The sequence below is a fragment of the Mus musculus genome, chromosome 1 (genome assembly GCF_000001635.26).
Source record: "Mus musculus strain C57BL/6J chromosome 1, GRCm38.p6 C57BL/6J".
Taxonomy (NCBI): Eukaryota; Metazoa; Chordata; class Mammalia; order Rodentia; family Muridae; genus Mus; species Mus musculus.
Genome location: NC_000067.6, coordinates 108,975,299 through 108,999,160, shown reverse-complemented (window position 1 = coordinate 108,999,160; position 23,862 = coordinate 108,975,299). Strand labels below are relative to the sequence as shown.

General features: G+C 37.3%; 1 pseudogene; it reads left to right on the top strand.

The window, feature by feature from the left end:
- Positions 312 to 1,591, top strand: Gm17847 (predicted gene, 17847; annotated as a pseudogene).

Genomic DNA, 23,862 nt, shown 5'->3' with positions numbered 1-23,862 from the left:
AATAAATTTTAAAAACTGGTTGAGTGCATATTACTTTTAGTTTCAGAAGATATCGTGTATATTTAAGAGGCATTGACTTTTATAAATTATTTTGATGTCTTAAAGAATGTCAATACTATGTTGTATATTTTAAAATAAATTTTATTATTTTAATAAAATAACACATATCTAGTGAGAATTAGATAAAACGTGAGTTGTGCTTTAGAAGATGGGTAGGACATATGTGTTAAAATTAATCTTATTTTTTTTAATATGAGAAAAAATAAATAAAATTTAGGTTTAAAAAAAAAAGGAAAAGAAAAATAGATCGTGCTGAATTCCTGTCATGGTCTCTTGCTTTTCTCTCCTCTCCAGACAAAATGAACTTTACTACCTCCTCCACTACCTTTTCTGCCAACTCTGTGCAGACTCCCAGCCAGCAGGTCTGGCCTGCCAACAGTACAGCCAACATCTATGCAGGTGCTGGCGGCTACAGGTCCAGAACGAAAAGGAGATCATGCAAGACCTAAACAACCGCTTAGCCAGCTACCTAGACAAGGTAAAGAGAACAGGAGACTGGAGCGCAAAATAAAAGGAACGTCTGGAGAAGAAGATGCCACAGGGTGTCAGAGACTGAGGCCACTACTTCAAGACCATTGAAGACCTGAGGGCTTAGATCTTTACAAATTCTGTGGACAATGCCCACATCATCCTGCGGATTGCCAATGCCTGCCTTGCCACTGATGACTTTAGAGTCAAGTATGGGACAGAACTGGCCAAGCGCCAGTCTGTGGAGAGCAACATCTATGGACTCTGCAAGGTGGTAGATGACACCAATATCACAAGGTTGCAGCTAGAGATAGAAATTGAAGCACTCAAGGAAGAACTGCTGTTCATGAAGAAGAATCATGAGCAGGCAATCCAAGTTCCGGAAGCCCGGATTGCCAGTTTTGGGTTGACTGTGCAAGTGGATGCTCCCAAATCTCAGGACCTCAGTAAGATCATGGCGAACATCGGCTCCCAGTATGAAGCTCTGGTTCAGCAGAACTGTGAGGAACTGGATAAGTACTGGTCTCAGCAGATTGAGGAGAGTACCACAGTTGTCACCACCAAGTCTCCCAAAAGCAAGGACACTGAGTCACACTCAGGGAGCTGAGTTGCACACTCCAGACCTTGGAGATTGACCTGGACTTCATAAAAAAACAGAAGATCAACTTGGAGAACAGCCTTGGGGATATGGTGGTCCAATACAAGGCATAGATGGAGCAAGTCAATGGAGTCCTTCTGCATCTGGAGACAAAGCTGGCACAAGCTTAAGCAGAGGGGCAGTGCCAGACCCAGGAATATGAAGCCCTGTTGAACATCAAGGTCAAACTTGAGGTAGAGATCACCATCTACCACAGCTAGTTTGAGGATGGAGAAGATTTCAGTCTCAGTGATGCCATGGACTCTATCAACTACATGTAAACTGTACAGAAGACAACTATCCATAAGATCGTGGATGGTAAAGTCATGTCTGAGACTAATTACACCAGAATTCTGAGGCACTGAGACAGAGAAGGAGGGAACCCCTTGGGACAAGGGTCCAGAAAAATGTTGAGAGCTCACTGGAAAAATAGATAGATAGATAGATAGATAGATAGATAGATAGATAGATAGATAGATAGATAGATAGATAAGGAGGGCATGGAAAGACAACATCCTTTACAGCTCCCCCTTGAAGTTCTGTTTAGAGGGGTGGTGCAGGAGGAGATGGATGATCTAGTTTCTCTTCCTTCATATCCTTGCACATTTTGGTAGCAAGGAAAGAACTGGTTATTGTCAACAGAGAAAACATTTAAGTCTTCTAGGAGGTCTTGCCAAACAACCACATAATGTATTTGGTCCTGCTGGCCAAATTAAGTTTTAGAAATGACTTGCTCAATCTCTTGGACCAATCTCAGTTCAAAGGATTCTTCTGGGGCCCCAGATGGTGTTGAAGGTGGGACATTTTGACCTGCAGGATGTAGTAGGGGTAGCCTGTCCCATAGTAATATATCTTGCTTGTCAAAGTCATCCCATCAAAGTCACCTCCTAACAAGAAACACAAATATAAAACATAGACAAAATTTTCCTCTGTCAGGCAGAAATGAGAAACAACCAGAAAAGTAGCACTTCAACAAATGAAACCTCTTTGTAACACAATAAAATGTAAGTCCAAGTTTTCCTCTCTGCAACACAAATTTAGGGCATTTTTCCACAACAGAATTACAAATATGGCAAGACTCTGAATTTGTGTACAGAGCAAGACACCAGGCAGAAACAGGAACTAAACAGAAGATGGCAATGAAAAAAGAGTGATGTGGTACCACTCAGTTACCAAGCAGAGACAAGAAATGACCAGAAGATGATCATCATACACAAGAGAGATGTGGCTTGCCTCAGAGTTAGTGAACAGAGAAAGACCACAGTACTGAACCTGAACAGGTGTTTAAAACCAAAGTCACCACAGCATGGCTCAGACCCAGAAGGACTGCACAGATGCACCTGCCACCAGGCACACTTGCCACCAGGCACAACTGCCACCAGGCATAATCCTTCCATGGAGCACCACCAGCATTGAGACCCTCCAAGTTGGTAATCTTGAAGGTCATGGAGAACTTCCCTACCTGTGCACCAAAAAGCAGTGCTGATAAAGTGTTCCTGAACCCCAAAGTCCAGTGAGAAGGTTATCTTACACAGTCACATAAAGTTCAGCCCACCTCTGATCTATAGGAAGGTTTTGGTGGAAAAGAGCCCTGAACACTTTTGAGGCAAGATTTAATAGAAAGTGATAAGTGAAGGGTAAGTGTTTCTATCCTGACAAGCATGAAACAGGAGGGGTACTGTGAGCATCTATTTCTGTGTTAGTCAGGCACAGGCAGAGCCTCTCAGGAAACAGCTATATCAGGCTCCTGTCAGCAAGTTCTTGTAGGCATCTGAAATAGTGTCTGGGTTTGGTGGTTGTTTATGGGATGGATCCGCAGGTAGGGCAGTTTCTGGATGGTCATTCTTTCAGTCTCTGCTCTGAGCTTTGTCTCTGTAACTCCTTCCTGGGTATTTTGTTCCCCCATCTAAGACGAATCGAAGTATCCACACTTTGGTCTTTTATCTTCTTGAGTTTCAAGTGTTTTACAAATTGTATCTTGGATATTCTGTGGTTCTGAGCTAATATCCACTTATCAATGAGTGCATATTATGTGTGTTCTTTTGTGATTGGGTTACCTCACTTAGGATATCTAAAATCCAGTCCAGTACCTGAGTTTTAATTATGTCCTTCTGATTATCTGGATTTTCCAGATATATGTTGTTATGTGACACATTTTTCTATAATTTTTATTTTACATATTTCTCTCTATTTTTTAATCAAAATTTCTAAGGCTTTGTCAATATTATTGACTTCCTCAAACAACTGTTCTTATTTCATTGATTCATTGTGTATTAATTCTGTTTTTATGTTTGCCTTTCTTTTTTGTTTGTTTACTTCAGTTTCAAATTTGATTATTTTTGTGCTTCTGGCTCATTTTGGGTATAATTAATTATTTTTATTCTAGCTTTCATGAATTCTGTTAAACACTTGCTAGCTCTCTTTCTCTCTCCCTCTCCCTCTCCCTCTCCCTCTCCCTCTCCCTCTCCCTCTCCCTCTCCCTCTCCTTCTCCCTCCCCCCTCTCTCTCTGTCTGCATTTACTCTAAGTAGGCATTTAGTTTTTCTCTGAACATAGGCATTTAGTGTTATAATTTGGCCTTTTTAAAACAAATTAATTTTGTTCCATAAGTTTAGGTTTCTTGTTTATTAATACTTTACTCAATTCTAGCAAGTATTTTCTTTCTTTCTGAATTTCTTTCTTAACCCATTCTTCCTTCAGTACTTAGTTCTTCAGTGTCTAAGAGGCTTTAAACTTTCTGTATTTTCTGATTTTGGTATCAAATTTTAAACAATAGTGTTCAGAAAGTGTACAAATTTTTATTTCAATTTGCTTGTATCTGTTGAGATTTGCTTTGTGAAGTGGTAAGAACAAATTACCTTCTCTTGTATTTGTATGAAATATGCAAATATCTGTTAGGACTATTAGTTTTATGTTAGAAACTGGGTTTCACCTGGGAGGCAAACCGGGGCTGAAAAGAGAGGGGAACTAGGTGGTCAAGAGAAAAATGGAGCCAAGACAAGTTTCCTGATCAAGGCTCAAATGTATAATGGAAAATGCGCTTATAAGGGAGGAGGAAGGGGGGCCCATTCCACCAATTCATTCTTGGAGCACAGCTGCAGGTGATGACATGCAGGAGAGGGTGTAGTCTCCGGAATAGCTTGGTGGCCTCCCAGCAGGTAGCAGTATCTTGAAGAGGAACAGGACAGTGACTGAACAATAGAGTGATCTAGAAAGGCTCCATCCTAGGTAATCTCTTTAGTGGCAGAAAGGTCAAGGTCTGGCTCAGCCTGCTTCAGGCTGAGGGGAGGTTACAATTTTACTTCATTGAGTCCCAGTTTGTTCTCTCATATGTTTTCCTTCAGCAAAACACCATGTGAAGACTCATGATACTTCTAGAAATGTTCCATTTCTCCATTCCTTCCCAATAGAGAAGAGCTATAACACTGAAAACCCGAAGAGAAGGTCTTTTCACCTGGTACTCACAACAGGACGGAGATCCTGCTAATCTAACTCTTTCAGCTCCACTTCATCCCCTTGAGTCTGGTGTACATCAGGACCTGGACACTCTAAAGGAAGAAGTAGAGCATGAAAACACATGGAATGATCCAACAACGCCATTTCTCTGCATTTAGTAAGAATATTTTACTGTATTAAAATGATATTAAAGTCTAATTGGTAGAAATAAATCAATAAGCATATACAGAATAGATGAAGTTACAATATAATGACTATAGAATGTCACCTAGCTTAAAGACAGAACTATGTTCAGTGCTATACCATCTTGTATGGATGGGTCTAAAACACTTTGTGGTATAACAGATACACTTAAGGAAGTTGACTACTTGGGAATTTCAATTCCAACATGACTTAACTTACACAGAATGTATAAATTTGTTAAATCAGTATAGACAAAGAGAGAAAGGATAATTTGTGAGCTTGAATAAAGAAGAAAATCAGAATTTACTAATCAAAATTTATTAGCATTGTTTAAAAATTTGAATAAATTTAAAAGCTTTCTCCCTATCAGGCAACACATGGCTAAAAAAACTAAGTTATATTTTATTATTAACACCTTTGTACATTTAAGTGTCCTTATTACTAAAAAGTTTTAGAGAAAATGCACATTTATTATAGAGAATAAATGTTTCTATAAATGAGATGATATGATATTTTATTAGGTAAGAAGTTTAAAACATAAATCACTTGCTATTTATTACTATATAATATTTTAAACATTATACAATTCGATTTAACGAAACAATTTATCAGTATTTATAGAAGGCACATTATCTGATATACAGAAGGAAAAAACATTTAATATAATTATTTAAAATTTACTTTATAATTAATAAATAGAGTATGACTATGTAGGTTTTATATAGGATTAAATAATATTTTATATTAACACAGAAAGAAGAAATTTGCAACTAGTTTAGAAATTTTCACATAGTTTTAATTTTAAGCACTTTCTTTTATTTTCAACAATATAGAGTTAAATTTATATTCAAAGAGTAGCATTTTTACTCACTTTGAAAAGAAACAGATGCAAAGAATGAAGAATAAAGAGCTGTCTTAGGAAGTGAGATAAATGCCATGTAAACAACCAGTGCATCCCTTTCCTTGCTTATGCTGCCCTTTCTCTTAACTGCATATCCCTCTAACTAAGCTAGTAATTCAAGTATTTCCCTTCAAGAGGATTTCAATATGAGGGATAAGGGACAATTGCAAGTCTGCAATTGGATTAAAATACTTGGTAACTAGGAGCTACATAAAATACAGTTGAAATTGGTATCTTAAATCATAAAACAAAGATTTCCAATTTAATTATGAGCAGATGTGTGCTAAGCATTTCTGGGCATAAGATATTTTATTTTTTTAGAATGCTTAGCTAGTTTTATCATCTTTATTGCTCAATATATTGTATTTCAGCAGTAAAATTAAGCAACAAATAATGCCTTCCATACATATATAAATTGGGATTCAGGTAAATATTTAGTTAATAATTGTGATTCAACCATACTGCAAGACCTAAAATTTTTGCAGATAATAGGGCTGCTGCATGAAAACTGTTATTTTTTCATTAATTTATTTCTAATATAATTTGGGTGTCTAATAGATATTTAAAATTAATAGACTGGTTAATTGTTGGATTCTTTGTAATATATGTTGGGGTTATATTCTGTGACAAGGGACTTAGTTTCTCTCCATAAGGAAAAAAGGATGTAAATACATTCTACTTTAAAAATTCTACAGATGGACATATTTTAATATTTATAGATATATGAAAGTTAACTAAACTTGTAATGTTGGAATATAAATATAAATATTTTCATTTACTATGAAACATATTCTTCATGAAGTTAAGGGAGCAAGTGTGAAGACTTACCCTACAGAATTTATATCCCTGAGAATCCATATGATACCTATGCCAGTGAGTCTCAAGTGAACGGAGAGTGAGTTAATATAACGAGAATTTCGTTATTGGGAAGAGGACATACTATAGACAATTATCAGAACTTCTGTGTTAGAATCCATTAAAATATTTTAAGCAATGATATTGATTACTCTTTATATGTAAGAATGGCCACGATTGATTTGTATGAGGGGCAAAGGTTAGGTATACCATGGCTCAGGAAACTTAATAATAATCTTTACAACATAGTGAGCCATATTTTTTATCTGCCAAAAGTGTTTAAAGGACTTTTTGTTACTTCCATTAAGGAATTTTAACAGGATCTCCTCAAATCATCTTTTGTATATGTAGATAAATTGAAGTTCCAAAACATAAAAAAAAAAGTTGAACAATATTATAAAAGCATAGAAATGGATATGCTGGAAGCAACAGTGATGTCTGTTTTCACAACTTTGTTTTCATGTAGATATTATAGACATCAAATAAAGCATGAATAGAAAACATGACATGGATATTTAATGTTGGGTCTGTAAGTCAAATTAGTTGTCTGTAGAATTAGAAATGAAGAAAGGCTTTACAAATGTCAATAAAAATGCATATAGTAGTCATATAAATAGAATTAAGATTCATTATTATTCATCCATAATTAAGTAAAAGGCATAAATCATAAGGGAGGAATATCATGATTAGTAATTTGCCAATGGAAAGATATGAGCTATATAGTTATCAACAAGTACAACTTAGAATTAAACTAGAAATATGATTATGATCCATGAAATAGTCTGCATAGTAAGAGACAACTTCAAAGTGGGATAAGCTATGGGCATAGATAGAAATGCCCACCCCCCCAAAAAAAAACAGAACAACAAATAACAACAGAAAGAATGTTTTGACCTTAACAAGGACAATTATCTCTAAGGTTAAAATGGCAAGCCATATTGTGTATTCAAGATGTGTATTTCCTCTCAACATGACAAATTCAGATATTAATGTATGTTAAATTAAATATACATAAAGATTAAAACCTTTTGATTCCAAGTGTTTTAGGTAATTGATAAATTACTGTCGTGTAGGAGTATTCATATACATTTATCTCTTAGGATAAATGATGTTCATGTTCTTTCAAAAGTAGATTCTCTCAAAACATTGGTTCATTGAAATTTAAAGAGTATATCAGAAAATTTGCATTTGGCTCCTGATTTATTATTATTATTATTATTATTATTATTATTATTATTTTACTATTGCCTACTTCTGGGTATATATATCTGAAAGAAATTAAATAACCACATCAATGAGATACCTGTTTGCTCATATTTACTGCAGTGCTAATAACAGTATCTAAATGTGATCAGCTAAAATGTATACCAGATGCTGATAAGTTGATGAGGGAAATATGGCATTATTCCAAAAGAAATATAATTTCACCATTAACATAAAGTATTTTTTCTGAAAAAAGGAAGAATTTATACTCCTGTTTCCTATACAAAAACATTTAATAAGAACAAATAATTTTCAGGATAATTAGACCAAAGATCATTATTTCCTAAGTGATTGACAAATTTTGTTGAAGGATTACTTTCTTGCTTTTTCTAGGGTGTGGTTTCTGTCCTTGTATAGGTTATTTTTTTTTTTTTTTCTGTTATAGTCCTTTGAAGGGCTGGATTCTTGGAAAGTTAATGTGTGAATTTGGTTTTGTCGTGGAATTCTTTGGTTTCTCCATCTATGGTAATTGAAAGTTTGTCTAGGTATAGTAGCCTGGGCTGGCATTTGTGTTTTCTAAGTGTCTGTATAACATCTGTCCAGGTTATTCTGGCTTTCATAGTCTCTATTGAAAAGTCTGGTGTAATTCTGATAGGCCTGCCTTTATATGTTACTTGACATTTTTCCCTTACTGCTTTTAATATTCTATCTTTATTTAGTACATTTGTTGCTCTGATTTTTATGTGTCAGGAGGAATTTATTTTCTGGTCCAGTCTATTTGGAGTTCTGTAGGCTTCTTGTATGTTCATGGGCATCTCTTTCTTTAGGTTTTGGAAGTTTTCTTCTATAATTTTGTTGAAGATATTTGCTGTCCCTTTAAATTGAAAATCTTCATTCTCATCTACTCCTATTATCCGTAGGTTTGGTCTTCTCATTGTGTCCTGGATTTCCTTGATGTTTAGACTTAGGATCTTTTTGTATTTTGCATTTTTTTTATTATTGTTCCGATGTTCACTACGGAATCTTCTGCACCTGAGATTTTCTCTTCCATCTCTTATATTCTGTTGCTGATGCTCACAGCTATGTTTCCAGATTTCTTTCCTAGGGTTTTTATCTCAACCGGTGCATAACTTTGGGTTTTCTTTATTTTGTTTACTTCCCTTTTTAGGTGTAGTATGTTTTTTTCATGTTCATCACCTGTTTGGTTGTATATTCCTGTTTTGCTTTAAGGGATTTTTGTGCTTCCTCTTTAAGGTCTTCTACCTGTTTAGCAGTGTTATCCTGTATTTCTTTGAGTAAGTTATTAAAGACCTTCTTGATGTCCTCTACCATCATCATGAGATATGCTTTTAAATCCGGGTCTAGGTTTTCGGGTGTGTTTGGGTGCCCAAGCCTGGCTGAGGTGGTAATGCTGGGTTCTGATTATGGTGAGTGGTCTTGGTTTCTATTAGTAAGATTCTTACATTTGACTTTCACCATTGGTAATCTCTGGAGTTGGTTGTTATAGTTGTCTCTGGTTATAGCTTGTTCCTTAGGTGATTCTGTTAGCCTCTATCAGCAGACCTGGGAGACTAGATCTCTCCTGAGTTTCAGTGGTCAGGGCACTCTCTGCAGGCAAGCTCTCCTCTTGCCAGGAAGGTGCACAGATATACAGAGTTCATACATGTCCCCTTGAAGAAGATGAAGGCCGGAAACAGGGTCTGTCCCAGAAGCTGTTAGCTTCTGTAGTCCACACTCTCACCTGCGCAGACTAGTCTTGGAGGGATCCAGGAACCAAGATGTCTCCCCCAGATGCTCAGGCAAAGCCCTCCTGGTCGGGCAGACGCCTCTTCTTTGGCAGGGAGGGTGCCCAGATGTCTGGAGCCAGAAACAGGCTCTGTCTAAGAAGCTGTGGTGCTTCTGCATATCTGAAAAACTGTTAGCAGCCTTATTTATAATAGCCAAAAGCTGGAAAGAACCCAGATATCTCTCAACAGAAGAATGGGTATAGAAAATGTGGTACCTTTATGCAATGGAGTACTACTTATCTATTAAAAATAATGAATTTATGAAATTCTTAGTGTGGGGAGCGGGTGTGGCGGCAGTCCCAAAGGCGCCAGGGACTGCAGCTAAGTCATATGACTTGCACCTGACTTCCTCATATAAGACACAAACATCTTGAGTGCTGCGCAGGTGTACCAGGATACAGGTGAATCCAATTTGGTGGAGATTTGCCCCTGCTGCCCTGATTAGCTGAAGCTGCGTGCCTGGTGAAGTGGTGTGGCCTGCTGTGCATGGATGGGAACTGAGAGTATAAAAGAGTGAGAGGCCCAGGGTTTGGGGGAGATATAAAAACAAGGGAGATATAAACAAGGGAGATATAAAAACAAGGGAGATATAAAAACAGGGGAGATATAAACAAGGGAGATATAGAGAAAGAAGAAATAGGACTGAATAAACATGTGCAGAAGGATCCTGTAGCAGCGTCGTTCTTGCTGGCGAGTTGGGGGCGCGCGCAAGAAGTTGGTGCCGAAACCCGGGAAAAGAAACATCTTCAGGCACGAGTGAAGACCCCCTGCTACAGGGAGGATTCAGAACTGCATCACGGGGAAGAAGTGGTTAATAAAAGTTCCCTTAAAACAGACTGTTGAGAAGGATCTGGCGTGGATTCAGAACTCTTCAGCTGGGGAACGGTATTGATGAAGAGAAAGAAGAAAGAGGAAGACTGAATAAGCTGCTGTTAGAAGGACTGGTGGTCGTGTCGTTCTTGCTGGTCGAGAGCAGACGCGACAATTGGTGGCCCGTACGGGGAACCGACTCCCCCACCGAGTTCAGAACTTTCAGCAGTCAGTGGTTGCCGGCAGGGTAAGTTCACGGTGAGTGAAACTTGCGACCCCAGGAGTTTGGGAAGGACCTCGGATAAAATAGAGGTGAGCATAAAGTTGCCAGGAAGTAGGCACAAAGTAACCCAGGAGTTTGGGAAGGACCTCGGATAAAATAGAGGCGAATATAAAGTTGCCAGGAAGCAGGCTTTGGGACAAGTTAAGGTTCCTGGTTTGGGGACAAGTTAAGGAACTATGATAACCTCAGTGTAGTGATCAATAGATCCTCGCTGTGTAGTTATGCTTTTTTCTCCCATTGACCCTTTGTGGGTAGGTCTGATAGTTTTGGTATTGTTTGTTCTGATATATGGACTCTGTTACTGTTTGAAACTGTGTGTAGAGGCAGTCAAGACAGGTCAGAAAATCCTTACAGAGCAACAAGAAAGTATGTCGGAAAAGGAGAAGGGCTTAAAAAGAAAAAGGAAAAAGAAAGGAGACACAGTGTTATCAGGTGGACAGAAAGGACAAAATAAAAGAGCTGAGGTGGAGGAGGAAGGCGAATTAGCTTTTGCGCCGCCTCCCTATGCCTCCTCAGCAGCCACCTGTAGGTGGACCTTCTGTCCGGAGATTTGGAGAGGATCGACCAGATCTGGTGTTGATGTGGGCGAGAGGGTCTGTTTGTGTGTTTCCACAGGACCAGACGGAACCTCTTTGGGTGCTTTGGGTGCTGGAGAGATTGGTGAGACGCTGCAAGAATGAGACTCCTGATCCAGTTGCCCCTGTGGATGTGGTGGATGATCCCACAAGCACAAAGGATGGAGCCGAGATGAGAGATCCTTTCGGTATTCCAGAAGCCGATACCAGCTCGACATGACATTCAAAATTTTCCATGCTTTTTGATCCCTGAATTCCCCCTAAGAGATAGCCCCGCTGGCCATCTATCCCTTGCTTCAGGGAAGATGAGCGGGGATTAGAGCCCTGGGATGTATGCTTGTTATAGTGTGTGTGTGTTGTGTGTTTGGCACATGTGTTAGGTGCAGAGTGTGCGGCCCGCACTTTCGCCATGGTAGCATAGGCTTTTGCTGCAGTGGAGGCGGGACAATCTCCTCAGATTCGGTTTGCCGCTCTAAAAGAAATTATGCTGCGTTATGCCATGGGGTGCGAGGCTAAGCACTGCACAGAGGATAGCTTGCTGTTGGCATCCTGTGGAAGGTATGTCTGATTGCATGAAGGTTCAGTGTCCTAGTTCCCTTCCCCCAGGAAAAACGACATGGGAGCTGGCCAAGACCTCTCTGGGTGATGAGCCTAAGGGATGGTTTTGTGTAGGGCCCCTATGCTTGCACACTGGGGATCAGACCTCTACCATCACCCATGAGGCTTGCTTGCAGCAATTAAGATCTTGCCATAGATTAATCAACATCCTGGCCTTTTGATGCACCTGCCGCAAGCAAAACACAATCTCCCCAGGTGTGGCTTGGCATGATAGAGAGGTAGTCAGTGATAAGACTCCCTGGGCATGTCACCAACCTAAGACAGGGATCAAACCAATGCTGTTTGTCACCCAAGGACGGGTAAGGGGCATGGCTGCGGGGGGCTATCTACAGACATTCTCTCTGCCAAAAAAGAAAAAAGGGAGAATTGTGGGGAGCGGGTGTGGCGGCAGTCCCAAAGGCGCCAGGGACTGCAGCTAAGTCATATGACTTGCACCTGACTTCCTCATATAAGACACAAACATCTTGAGTGCTGCGCAGGTGTACCAGGATACAGGTGAATCCAATTTGGTGGAGATTTGCCCCTGCTGCCCTGATTAGCTGAAGCTGCGTGCCTGGTGAAGTGGTGTGGCCTGCTGTGCGTGGATGGGAACTGAGAGTATAAAAGAGTGAGAGGCCCAGGGTTTGGGGGAGATATAAAAACAAGGGAGATATAAACAAGGGAGATATAAAAACAAGGGAGATATAAAAACAGGGGAGATATAAACAAGGGAGATATAGAGAAAGAAGAAATAGGACTGAATAAACGTGTGCAGAAGGATCCTGTAGCAGCGTCGTTCTTGCTGGCGAGTTGGGGGCGCGCGCAACATCTTAGGCAAATGATGCATCTGAAGGAGATCATCCTTAGTGAGGTAACCCAATCACAAAAGCACACACATGACATATACTCACTGATAAGTGAAATTAGCCCAGAAACTTAGAATACCCATGATACAATTTGCTAAACACATTAAACTCAAGATGAATGGATACCAAAGTGTGGATACTTCATTCCTTCTTAGAATGGGGAACAAATTACCCATAGAAGGAGTCACAGAGACAAAGTTCGGAGCAGAGCATGAAGGACCAACCATTCAGCAACTGCCCTGCTTGGGGATCCATCCCATAATCAACCACCAACCCAGCCCCTAGGCAGATGCCAGCAAGAACCTGCTGACAGGAGTCAGCTGTCTCCTATGAGGCTCTGCAAGTGCCTGCCAAATATAGAAGTGGATGCTCACAATCATCCGTTGGAAGGAATACAAGGTCCCCAGTGAAGGAGCCAGAGAAATACACAGGAAGCTGAAGGGGTATGAAGGCCCATAGGAAGAACATCCATATGAACTAACCAGTACCCCCAGTGCTCCTTGGAACTATAAACCACCAATCAAAGAAAACACATGATGGAACTTGTGGCTCTATCTATATATGTAGCAGAGGTTGCCTAGTTGGTCATCAATGGGAGGAGATGCCCTTGATCCTGTGAAGGCTCTATGCCTCAGTATAGGGGAATGCCAGGACCAGGAATGGGAGTGGGTGTGTTAGGGAGCAGGGGGAGAGTGGAGGTGATAGGGGATTTTCAGAGGGAAAACTAGGAAAGGGGATACAATTTACAATGTAAATAAACAAAATATCTAAGAAAAAATAAAAGAGTGTTGGAGATTGGGTAGAAAAAAGGGAAGGTAGAGTGGAAGTGAGGAGAGAAGAAGAAGAAAATGGAAGAGGGAGAGGACACAGAGGAGGAGGAAGAACAAAAGAGGAGCAGAAACACATGGCCCTGAGAAACTGCAAGTTCTAAGGTGTCTCATAGATGTGGAAAATGGTAGTGTGGTGGTAGATCCACCCAATAGGATCACTAGGTACACAGTAGGTATTCATATTAATTGAGTTGTCTTTTCATTGTCAGGGAATATTTTGGTCAGAGAATTTACAGCAACAGTAGACAGTATAATTTTGGGTTGAAAGCTTTGTGGGTGGGTAGGTGTTTTTATTGCTCCACTGGGGTTCCTGCCTGGCAACAGTAGGTAGCCTCTTCATACTGCATATCTCCAGTGGTTTGAGTCACAGGTATGGTCACACCCATTGATTCTTGGGTGCTTCCCTTATCCCAGGTCTCTGTCTCAACTTGAGATGCCTTCCACATCTTCATGCCTTTCATTTGCAGATTTCCATTCATTTCCATGACAATCTAGCCATCTCATTTGTTCTTCCCTACACTTGTCCTGATCCATTTCCCTCCCCATCCATCCTCCCTCCCAGTTTTCACCCTCCATCTGGCTCTTAACAATATTTTATTCCCTCTTCAAAATGAGATTCAGGCATCTTCACTTGTGCTCTCCCTCTTGTTTAGTTTCTCTGGTGGTGTCTGCATTCGATGGCTAATACCAATTTATAAGGTAGCATATACCACACATATCTTTTGGGGACTGGGTTATCTAATTCAAAATGATATTCTTAAGTTCCCCCTCCCCATTTGCATATAAAATCCATGATGTCATTATTTTTAATAGCTGAATAATATTCCATTGTGTAGATGTACCACTTTTCTCCCATTCTTCAGTTAAGGGACATCTAGATTGTTTCTAGTTTCTGGCTATTATGAGTAAAGCTGCTATGGATATAATTGAACAAATGTCTTTGTGGGTTCTTGGGGCATCTTTTGGGTGTATGCTCTGGAGTGGTATAGCTGGGTTTTGAGGTAGAACTAACTATTCTCAGCTTACTAAGAAATTGCCAAATTGATTTCCAAAGGTGTTTTATAAGTTTGCACTCCCATCAGCAATGAAGAAATTTCCCCCTTGTTCCACATGCTCTCCACATGTTGTGTTTTTGGTCTTAACAATTCTGATGACGTGAAGATGGAACCACAGAGTTGTTTTGATTTTCATTTCCTTAATATCTGGTTTTATGTTGCAGTCCTTGATACATTAGGCTTGAGTTTTGTGCAGGATAAAACATTTTAAAAATATAGATTTAATTTCATTATTGTACATTAGACATTCAGTTAGCCCAGCACAATTTGTTAAAGATGCTTTCATCTTTTCATTGTATGGTTTTGGCCATTTTATCAAAAATCAAGTATTCATAGGTATGTGACTTTATTTCTGGCTCTTTGATTCAATTCCATTGATCTATGTGTATGTGTCTATATCAATACTATGCTCTTTTTTTATCTATTGCCCTGTAGTACAACTTGATGTCAGGGATTCTTTTAAAGTTCAGCATTGTTTTGACTACCCTGAGGTTTTGTTTTTCCACATAAATTTTTAAATTTCTATAATTTCAAATTATAATTAAAGTTCTATAGTAAAGCTATTCCAAGTTCTATAATAAAATATGTTGGTATTTTGATGGTGATTGCATTGAATATGTAAATTGCTTTGGAAAGATGACCATTTTTCAGGATTTTATTCCTACCTATATATGAGATTGATATTTTCTTCAATTTTTTCTTTAGGGACTTGAAATTCTTGTCTTACAGATCTTGCTCTTTCTTGGTTAGAGTTATACTAAATTATTTTATATAATTCAATGGCTATTATAAAGAATGTTGTTTCCCTAATTTCTTTCTCAACCCACTTATTATTTGTATAAAGGAGGAAACTTATACTTTCGAGTTAATTTTTTATCCAACCACTTTGCTGAATGTGTTTATGAGCTACAGGAGTTCTCTGGCTGGATTTTTGCGTTGCTTATATATACTTTCATAGCATTCACCAATAGAAATACTTAGACATATTTCTTTCAAATTTGTATCTCCTTGGTTCCCTCTAATTATTTTATTCTCTAAATAGAACTTCAAGTACTAGAATAAATATATAGGGAGAGAGTGAGCAACCTTGTCTTGTCTCTGCTTTTAGTTGAATGTCCTCATGTTTCTCTCATTTAGTTTTATTTTGGCATATTTCTCATTTAGTTTTACTGCATATTCCTTTGGTTATGTTTATGGTCTGTACTCTGTATCAATAATTTCTCTTAATAGCTTTAACATGAAGTGGTGTTTTCTTTTATCAAAGGCTTTTAAACATCTAATGAGGTAATCATCTGATTTCTCTCCAGTTTCTTTCTATGGTGGATTATAATGATGAATTTTCTTGCATTGACCCATTCCTTTGGGATGAAGCCTATCTTGTCTTGATGATGACTGTGATGTATTCCAGAAATCTGTATGCAAGTATTTTATTGAGTATTGTTGCATCAATGTTCATAAGAAAAATCAGTCTGAAGTTGTGTTTCTTCCTTGAGACTTTGTGAAGTTAATGCATCAGAGTGACTATGACCTAATAGAATGAGTTTGGCAGTGCCTTCTTGTCCATATGTTGTGGAATAATTTGAGGATTATTGGTATTAGCTCTTCTTTGAAAGTCTGGTAGAATTCTGCACTAAAAGGATATGGCCCTGGCCTTTATTAGGTTGGGAGACTTTAAATAATGACTTTAATTTCTTTTTGGGTTATATGGCTGTTTTAAAATTATACCTAATTTGGATTTAACTTTGATAAGTGGTATCTGTATAAACAAATTTTTATTTTATTAAAAATTCCAATGTTTATGTACTACAGGCTTTGAAGTAAGACCTAATGATTTGTTCAATTTCCTCATTGTCTATTGCTATGTCTTTCTTTTCGTTAGTGATTCTTTTGACTTGTGTACTCTTTCTGTATATTTTTATTAGTTTGCCTAAGCGATTGTCCATTTGCTGATTAATTCAAAGAACCAGTCCTTTGTTTTATTAATTATTTATATGGTTTTCTTTTTTTCTGATGTTAACTTTAGCCCTAATTTTGATTATCTCCTTATATCCAGTCCCTGTCTTCGACTACTCTTTTTTGTGCTTCCTTCTAATTTTTTTTTCTAGAGCTTTCAGGTATACTTTTAAATTGCTGATATGAAAACTTTCTAATTTCTCTACAGAGACACTTATATCTGTTATTTCCAACATTTTCCTGTGTAGTATGTCTGGAACTCTTGTCAACTGGTAGAGTTGGGTGTAGGAGTATCTCACTATTAATTTGTGATTCCATGTGAGATTTAAGATTTAGCAATTATTCTTTTTTAAATGTATGTGTCCTTGTGCTTAGGTCACAGTTACCTTGTGAGTAGATGCCATGTATCACATTTATTCATAGTGATTGAAATTAATTATTTTACTTAACACTTACATCTTCTTTCTTATAGGATTGCTCATACTAATTTACTCAATGTAATCTGAAGTTTCTAAATCTTATTTAAATCAATAAGGATTCAGTTTCTTAACATAGCAATAAGTTTTAATTTGAGTTTTGATTTATGGCACTATATTTTACCAACATATTGCAATCTTGTTGGCCCAAAAATACATGAACAAAGAGTTTTTGAAGAAATAACTTAAGTGGAGAAAGAAAGTGTTAATCAAGAGAAAATATTTTCATACTCACATATGAGGGGATGCTATCAAATCAGTCTTTGAGAAGTGAGTGGATTGTGAAGGCTCTGACTTAATCACTGTCTTATTCTGTATATGGGCCCAGAAAATAAAGACAAACCCATACTAAGAGGAAGTGCAAATTAGGCAGTATGTAAAACTTCTTAACATTAGTCTCTGAGTATCTTCTCCTTTCTTGTATTGCCATATACACCAAGATATGAACTGCCATACACTGTCACTCTCAAAACAGTGATAGACAGTCTAAATCTTTCTTCCTTTAAGCTTTGTGTCTCAATTGTTTGTCACACAGATGGAAGAGTAAAGTAATATATATATATATATATATATATATATATATATATATATACACACACACACACACACACACACACACACATATATTCCAGAGAAGAGGTATTTCTTGGACAAAATTCAACTTTTGTTTATTTTGTATTTAGTCCTGTCATATAGGACATGATACTAGGGAAGCTGAAGAAAGAAGCCACAGTTTTAAAAGAGAACTTGAACAAGAGCTCAGAAAACCAAGGTATCTTATTTACAAAATGTAGGTTATAGTCTCATTTATATTCACCAAAAGTGTTGAAATTAATTATTTGTAATTTATTTGAATAAATTGAGTCTAATTTAGGCTGAGGATGTACAGTGAGAATGGCCTTCAAACAAGGTACAATCATCAATCCTCAACAACTAGTAAAGTCCATTGCTTATCTTAAATAGAGGTTAATTTTAGATTTTCTGTTATATTATATAAAACATTAATTGTTAAATTCATCTCTCTCTCTCTCTCTCTCTCTCTCTCTGTCTCTCTGTCTGTCTCTCTCTCTGTATGTGTGTGTGTGTGTGTGTGTGTGTGTGTGTGTGTTGAGGCTTTAATTTTATTATTGAATTTAGCAGGTTCCTTTGAGGAAGTGGCTATTTTATTTTATAACACCACAATTTTATTTATTCTGACATTTTTTCATTGATATTTTGATAGACTCTTAGAGAGATTTGGATTAGTTGGGGCTTTGTTTGTTTTGTTTTGTTTTGTTTGTTTGTTTGTTTGTTTGTTGAGATAGGATTTCTCTGTATAGCCCTGGATGTCCTAGAACTCACTCTGTAGACCTGACTGACCCCAAACTCAGAAATTTGCCTGCCTCTGCCTCCCAAGTGCTGGGATTAGAAGCAGGCATCACCATTGCCCTGTTGGATTAGTGTTAACATGAAACATTATTTTCAATTTTTTCCTTTTAACCTACCAGACTCTTTTACTAGAATACACTTTTCTAATTGAGCATATGTTAAATGGTTAAATTCTTTCATTATTTCAATTTTTTCTTAATGGTATTTAATAGTCACTTACTTATTAATTGTTCTATATAATATCTAGATGAATGAAAAATAGATAATTGTCCCAGCCTGCGGGACAGTCAAACAGGGTCTGAGGAACCACCTTTGGAGAGACAGGGGGACAAGAAACACAAAGAATGGACAGCAATCTAATTGATCAAGCTGACAAATTTTATTTTTCCCAGGCAGGTTTTATACCCATAGAAGCAGCATATGGGGAGGGAGATGGCACAGAATTGCTTTGTTTCTGGGGAAGTGCACCTGTTTCCAAAAGCATGATATTGTCTAGGTAAAAAATTCAGCAGGAGAAACAGAACAGAATGGGTTGCTAGGTACCGGTCAACAAGATCTATAGCTATTTGTTCTTAACTGGAGATAGTACTTTCCTACAGAGGCCTTAACTTTTCCCACAGAAATCTCACTTAAGCCAATGCTTTTCCACTAAGGTCAAGACTTTGTAAGAAAGCACTTATGGTTGACAAGGCAGTTAACATTCAAACAGGGTCACTCCCAACAGATAATCAAGTGAAATGAGTAGTTGCTTAGCTGTTTATTTCATCCAGTTTTATATTGAATTTTATACTGGTCATGAAGTAATAGTGTGTTTCCAGACAAAGATCTTACACTGACATATGCAGTCAGACGAATATTAGTTCAATATAACAAGTGCCATGAAATATTGCCCTGGAACATGATGTTTAGGAATTAGTCTTTACAATTGTTAATATCTACTTCTGAGCATTTTTCTACATGTTTAGTTGATCAGAATCAGTACTTTAATTGTAGATTTTATCACATTATTTCTAAGTGTAGTGACAATATATGATGCTTACTGACTTTAGTCTTCATTGTTGAAAGGATTTGTTTTGGAAATTAATTAAGAGTGCACATTTGTACTCACCCCATTTAATGGTGATATGATTGGAATATGACAAATGGCTTTTTTGTTTGACTCGTGTGTGCAGCATGTGCTTACATTTGGGAAAGATATGAAACCTTGAAGAGGGTGACTCATATGTAGAAAATAGTTCATATGGTACAGGTTTGAAGTTTGATACCTCAGTCTCCCTTCTTGCTCACTCTGGCTTCTGACTAAAAGTTTGGTGACACAAGCTGATCAGCTGATTTCTGATTCTTACTATAATTCAGTAACCCTCATAAAATGCAATTCAAATAGACCTTCATTTCTTAAGATGCTTCTTATAGCATTTTTTACAGCATTAAGAAAACTAATACTATACTATATTTGAATGTGCTTTATATTATAGTTTATATGGGACATGGCAGATACTTTGTAGTTATATTTGAATATTGTTCTTGAACACTTGAATGTAACACATATCAACTGTTTTCATATCTGTTGTTGTCTTCCATATATACATAATCTGAATTTGATAACTTCTTACAGATCAATTATTTTGTATGTGTACCTTTTTGGTATGTGTATATTTATGAATATCTGCATATGTAAATATTTTATGTACCAATGTTTGCATGTGTGTATGTTGTGTATATGCCTTTGGTAGCTAAAGGTTGATGTTATATATCTTCCTTGATTGTTTTCCACTTCATATATTAAAGCAGGATCTATGTACATTGTGTGTGTGTGTGTGTGTGTGTTTGTGTTAAGGTGACTGTGTAGGCCAGAGGTTGCTTCTATATTTCTTTCTTGAATTGCTTTCTTCTTTATATATTGCAGAAGTATATCCAACTGAACTTTTCATTTATCATTTCATGCACTAAAGCTTGCCAACTGATCCTTGTCTCGGCCTCATATCCACTGGGATTCCTGGCAAGTAACAGTGCTCATCGACCAATTTACCTGGGTCTAGGGATGTGAACTCTTTTCTTCAACCTTGTGTGGTCTATAATTCACTCACTGAGAGATTTATCCAAGTCCTCATTAATTAATTTTTATCATTAAGTATAAATACATTTAAATTATTGTTAATATATAACACAATAGTTAGTAATTCATTAACATTATTTCTAAGATCAGAAATGACCTTGGAAAAATGATTAATCATTGATTTAGTTCTTAGCTCTCACATGGATGGATACTCATAACATTGGTAAATGGAGTTTCAAGTCTTCTTGTGCTACCTTACACTCTCAGACGGCTTTATAATAATGTAATATACATATACATATACATATACATATACATATACATATACATATACATATACATCATGTAGTTTCTACTACCCCGTTTTAAGCTCCAGGAGAAACTCACTGCTACCAGCCCTGCCCAGGTTCATTTAGGTTCACAGATGAATCATCACACACACACACATAAACTCATTTTTAATATGCTTTTAGCTTAATGGCTATGTCATTCTAAGCCTTTCTTGGCTAGCGTTCCCTTCTTTTCAATCACAGGTTAACACCTCTTCCCTCAATTTAGGTGCTTGGTTAATTTCTCCTGCTCAGCACCCTAAATCTGTCCTCAACCTAGTTACATTTCTAATCTCCTGTCTGTTACCCCAGGTCCAGTCAGGGAAGTGGCCAATGGCCACTCCACCGAAGTTCCCACATGGTTGGTGGCTCTGTCACCCTCCAAAGCATTGTGAATCCCCTTTCGTCCTGCATCTACTAGCCTGCCTGCAGGTACCTGGAAGTCCTGCCTGTTTAGTCTATCCATTGGCCGCTATCATCTTTATTGATGGATCAAGAACCAATAGGTGGACAGTAGCTTCAGCATTCACAGGTCAATTTCTGATTAGAATATCAGAACCACTCTCTATACATACATGCTGGAATAATACACTTACACATTTTTTAAAAAAAATCTTATTTTACCTAATAAAGTGTGAGTATCATAACATTGGTAGTAACAGATCCTTAGCATCATTTACTATTGCAGTACTATGATACAATGACAAAGTATTGTGATCCAAGCAGCTTAAAGAAAAATATATCTCTCTGAGCTTATGGTTTCAGATTACAGCACATCATGTATACAACAGCAGAATCTTGACGTAACTGGGCACATTGTATCTGCACTCAAGAAGCAGATATGAATTAATGTCTTTTCTTTTTTCTTTTCTTAATTTTATTGGATATTTTCTTTATTTACATTTCAAATGTTTTCCCCTTTCCAGGTCTCCCCTTTGGAAACCTCCCTATCCCATGCTCCCTCCCCCTGCCTCTATGAGGGTGCTCCCCAACCCACCCACTCCATTCCTTTCACCCTGGCATTCCTCTACACTGGGGCATCGAACAGCCTCAGGTCCAAGGGCCACTCCTCACATTGATGACCAACAAGCCATCCTTTGCCAAATATATGGCCAGCCTCATGGGTTGCTCCATGTGTATTCTTTATTTGTTGTTCAGTCCCTGGGAGCTCCTGGGTGGTTTGGCCTGTTGACACTGTTGCTCCTTCCATTGGGCTGCAAACCCCTTCAGCTTCTTCAGTCCCTTCTCCAACTCCTCTGTCAGGGACCCTGGATTTCAATTCAATGGTTTGCTGCGAGCTTCTGCCTCTGTACTTATCAGGTTCTGGCAGAGCCTTTCAGGATACAGCCATATCAGGCTTCCATCAGAAAGCACTTCCAGGCATCCACAACAAAGTCCTGGTTTGTTGGATGTAAATGAGATGGACCCCCAGGTGAGATATCTATGGATGGCCTTTCTTTCAGTTTCTACTCCACACTTTGTCTCCATATTTCCTCCTGCGAGTATTTTGTTTACCCTTGTAAAAAGCACTTTTTACAAGGATAAATTAATATCTTTTTATGTGCCATTTGCTTTCTCCATTGTGTTCAGAATACCCTGTTGTATTAGTTGTATTAATTCCTGTTAAATAATAGAATACATTTCACGGGATGAATACATGTGGTGGGGAGTGGGGAGGGAGAGGGAAAGGGAGAAGGCAAGATTTATCATCCTAGGTTGTTGTCCAGGTAGTCAAACAGTTTCCATTTTATGGCAGAAAAGCTAAGAATTTTCAGTCCACAAGGCTATATGTCTCAACTATTTCAATCTAGTGCTGGAGTACGTCTGAAGAGTTTCTTGTTTATTATAAAGTAGTTAATTGTAAAATAAATAAAATAGTCCTTTGTAACAAACAGGTTGGGTGGACTTGCTAGAATGAGTAAAGGACAGGAAGTAAAAATGGAAGGCTACCTCCTTCCATGTCATTTTTTGTAGACAGTTATTAGATTCATAGCATCATCGAAGTTCAAATAATCAAATCAAGAAAATCCTTCAAAGGCTTGACCAGCAGCCTGTGTTTTAGTTATGTGCCAGTAATTTTATCTTATTTCCTACAGACAAGGACTATTAACTATCCCACATTTCTCTCAGTTCAATAAGTTTTACATTTAATTATTCATTGATTATCTTTCATAGACTGAGTTGACTTTTTAGTAACTGTTGTCCTTACTTAATTTTAAAAGTATTTAAGTAATTTTGTATTATGAGTATTTAGGGTTATCCCACATATGTGTGTATTATATTCTTGAGGAATTAAAACACCCTTCAACTTTACTTATATGTAGCTATGTACTGCTAACTTGTCTACTATGAACTGAATTATAGTCTTTAATGTGAATAGTACAGATACTTGACCACCAGGAGTCAGAACCATTCCTATGGAACATATAAATACACACACACATTAACAATTTTGTAATAAGTAAAGTCATTTTATATCTATGTATATATATTATATAATATATAATATTGTTAATGACTTATTAACAATTTTGTAATAAGTCATTAAATTTGGATATTGGGAAACTTTTTTTATAACCTTTGACAGCCTTGTTTTTACAGTTTCAATTTTATAAAGACTCTAAACGAATCACTAGGATAGCAAACAACTCATTTGTTTCCATACTGAATATATTACTAAATGTTTTGTCATACTTTTAATTACATAACAGGAACCAAGTGCAATTGTTTTGTGTAAATCTATGAGCAAGTAACTTTCATATTGTTTTAATTTAATGAGATAATATATATTTGTACGTATGAAAAAAACATTTACATTTAATTTACTATGAATTTCAGGAAATTTACAACTCATTTGAGAAAGCACAGAAATCTAAGAGGAAACAAATTCTGAATGTTTTCTTGAACCTCAGTGTTTGCAGCATTTGGTCACTGAATTTCTGAATATTATTTTATCTTTTCCTTTCAATTTGAAAATCATGCAACATTGAATGTTTGATAAGCATTCTGTAGCTGTTGGTTCTCAAAGAAAAAAATGAGAGAAACAAAGAGACACAAAACATGGTTTGGTCAAATTTCCCCTTGGTTTATACTAATAAACTAGAACAATTACTTG